Source organism: Pinus tabuliformis, chromosome J, assembly GCF_031772625.1.
Source record: "Pinus tabuliformis cultivar Carrire ecotype Pingquan chromosome J, CPIR1, whole genome shotgun sequence".
Lineage (NCBI taxonomy): Eukaryota > Viridiplantae > Streptophyta > Pinopsida > Pinales > Pinaceae > Pinus > Pinus tabuliformis.
This window is the reverse complement of record NC_142295.1, coordinates 746619901-746623339: the sequence shown is the minus strand read 5'-3', so window position 1 is coordinate 746623339 and position 3439 is coordinate 746619901.

Genomic DNA, 3439 nt, shown 5'->3' with positions numbered 1-3439 from the left:
AAACTGAAACAACAACCATTCATACTTCCAAATAAATAATAACAGGGACAATTGACTACATGCAAAGTAATTACCAAAGGAGCTAGTCAAAGCAAAGGGTGTAATGTGTAACAAGTTTCTATCAAGGTACTTTACAATCTTACAGTTCTTATCACTAAGTATTTCACAGCATTCAAAGTGGAAGGGTGCAATGTGTAACAAGTTTCTATCAAGATAGTTTACAATCTTATAGTTCTTATCACTCTTACATTTCATCCCGTATATAAAATTAACAGTAATTTTAAGCCAAAATAACAGATTGAACAATGAGAAATTGTGTAATAGAAAATCTCATCAGAGAGTATAATACTCACATTAAAATGAGAAAACTGCTCAAAAAAATAGTAAGGAAATGTGTACTCTAAACTAATCGCATTCTCTCAAATTCATGTTAAAACTAACCTAATTGCAGAAAGGGAGGTACACTGCCATTGCAGAGTGATTTGGCTATTAATTTTCATACATAATGTTGAAAGGTCAGAGCTAATATATATAATGATATATTAATATATTATATATAATATATTATATATAATATTATAAAAAATTTAATATTGTATTAGTATAAAGTTATGGACGATTGAGAACCAGAGGTGGGAACTGTGCTTAACTCTCCATGGTGATCGCTCCTTTGACCAGTGCAGGGTCCTTCCCCGAGGATCGCTTTATCGTGCTAGAAGGTGGTAGCCGGACGCTTGGCTTTCCCTCGCTCTGGCAGGAAAATATTCGCCCAGTCCAGGTAACACTCCATATTTCTCAAATCGAAATTGGGTTTTTCTGGTCATATACACAGCTCCAGGATCTCGGCTTCCACGGCGGGGTTTCTGTCCTTCTGTTTTCCTTCTCGGAGAGTTGTCCTCGATTTTTCCCCCCACTATTCGATGGGTCGGAGGCTGGGGTTCTTGGCTCATGGACTTCTGATACAGTCATTCCATCCCCTGTACTGCTTGCGCCATCCCCTGTCATCGAATTTAACACTTTCGGATTGATATGTGGGCGGAAAAGCGAAGAAGGTTTTTCTACATCCTCGCCCCAACCTTCTCGGAGGTATCTCAGCGCGAGGGTTGGAGGGTCGACCTCAAAGGGCCACATAGGTTGCGGTTCGGTGACAGAATATATCAAAAATGACCGGCATTACCCAAATCTGAATCTTTCAAGAGACAGACAAACTAATATCTGCTGGGTTTCAGTGGGGCTTGCAGGAAAATCAACCAATTTTACATTTTGTGACCCCAAAATTACAAAAACAAGCTGCGTGGATGAAATATGGTTTAATATCTTTATCAAAAAGACAGACGGAGGCCATCACTGTATGAGGCTCAATAGGGGGTTGCTTATACTGGAGCTAAAGAAAGAAATACAAAACTAGATTGGGACTCCCATCAATCACCAAAATCTGATTTTCGCCGGACGCTGTCTACAGGACCACCTATCTCTTCAGGAGTATGGTATCAACAATAACTCAACCATATTTCTCAACCTGCGTCTGCGTGGTGGCTGCAATAGGGACAACACAAAATACTCTGGCTCCTTCCGTGACACTGTCAAAGGAAAAGGAATAGCGTAGAATAAATCAGCGCCAGAAACAGAGTTACCAAGACCCTATATAGTGGAACAAAAAAGGGAAACCCCATTGCTCAAAGTACATATACCTGAGGTAATTGAACTACACTCTGAACTTTCCAAAAATGTAGTCATTTGTAGATTCAATGGCTTCTGGCCAAAATCTGATGCTCTTCATCAGTGGATTTACTCCTCATGGACAAACAACTGTGATGTACACCTTTGCTCAAAGGGATTTTTCATTGTCTGCTTCAGTACTGAACAGGAACGAGACAGTATTATCCAACAGGGGCCTTGGTTTTGGGGCAATGTTGGCCTTTTCATCACTCCATGGTTTGATGGTTTTGATGCAAACATAATGAAAATTTCTACAATTCCTGTTTGGGTAAGGCTCCATAACCTCCCTCTGCATTTTTGGCACTACAAAGTTTTATCAGCTATTGGAAATTCATTGGGGAATTTCCTAAAAATAGATGAAGACAGAGTTAGCAAAGGAATTGTCACTTTTGCTAGAATATGTGTCGAGGTAGACCTGAGTCAAGGATTTCCTGATCATGTCACTTTGGTTTACAACAACACAACTAGAACTCAACCACTTGACTATGAGAACACTGCTTTTAGATGCTGGAACTGCCTACAAACCAGACATCTCCAATACAACTGTCCGCTGACCAGAAAAGACCCTAAAGGGAAAAAGAAACAACAAAAAAATCCAAGGGGCTGGCAGCAGATCGTCCTGCTGGAAGAAGAGGAGGACATGCAATCAGAACCTCCAGAGAACTAAATGGAATCTGAATTTTTCTTAGGACAGCAGCACAATCAGGATGAATCTACTCCAGACGCAAATTTGGGGCCAAATATATCTCAACAGCAGCATGAACCTCAAATGGAAGTTAGTGGAATAAAGAGAACACATGGATCAGAGGGATCTGAATCTGAAAAGGAACTTCCATTGACCTCTCCGGAAAACCAGCTTGCCATTATTACACCCACTCCCGATTCGGGAGGTTGGAGAAGGGTGGAAAAGAAAAAGGGCAGAAAAGTATAGGTCTGCGGGGTTTTTTTCTATCTTTTTCTTTATTTTCTTGTAACTTGTCCCTCTCGTGGACAGCCTTCTGCATATGCTTATAACATCTACAACATGTAATTTTTTTCTTTTGAATAAAATTAAGGATTTTCTCTTTGGGAAAAAAAAAAGTATAAAGTTATGAATTTTAATAATATCGATATTATAATATATTAATATGAATATTAGATTTAATAATAATATAAATATTAATTTTTTAATATCTATTGAGGCTATCAATGTTTTTTTTGGGATCATTTTTTGGATCATAGGCTAACAACAAATAAAATAAAATTAATAATTGAAATAAATGGTCTTTCACACCCAGGAAAATATCTAGGAATGTGGACATATGGTGGACATTATCATGTAGAACTTGTACACGTAAAGAGACAATCATTGTCTCATTGGATTGTGGCATCATGGTTGAACTCAAGCAATCCACTTGATCAAGATCAAAAGATAATAAAATTAGTGAAGAGAATATACAATAACTTGGGAAAATACAAAAATATATTGACTTTCTTTACCACTATTTTAAATGTTTTATTTTTAAGTGTAGATTGTAGGTAGAATTTGAGAGTGCTGGAAGACATGATACACATAGTGGATTGATTTGTATAGATTCCTCAAAGTTCTTATGGAAGAATAAGGAGCCTTATCTTCTACCAATTGATTGTGAGCAAGTATTTTGTTAATTCAAATAATAAATGAATGTACTCATTCATGTGCACTTATTTTTTTTTAAATTAGTTTATCTAATTATATTAA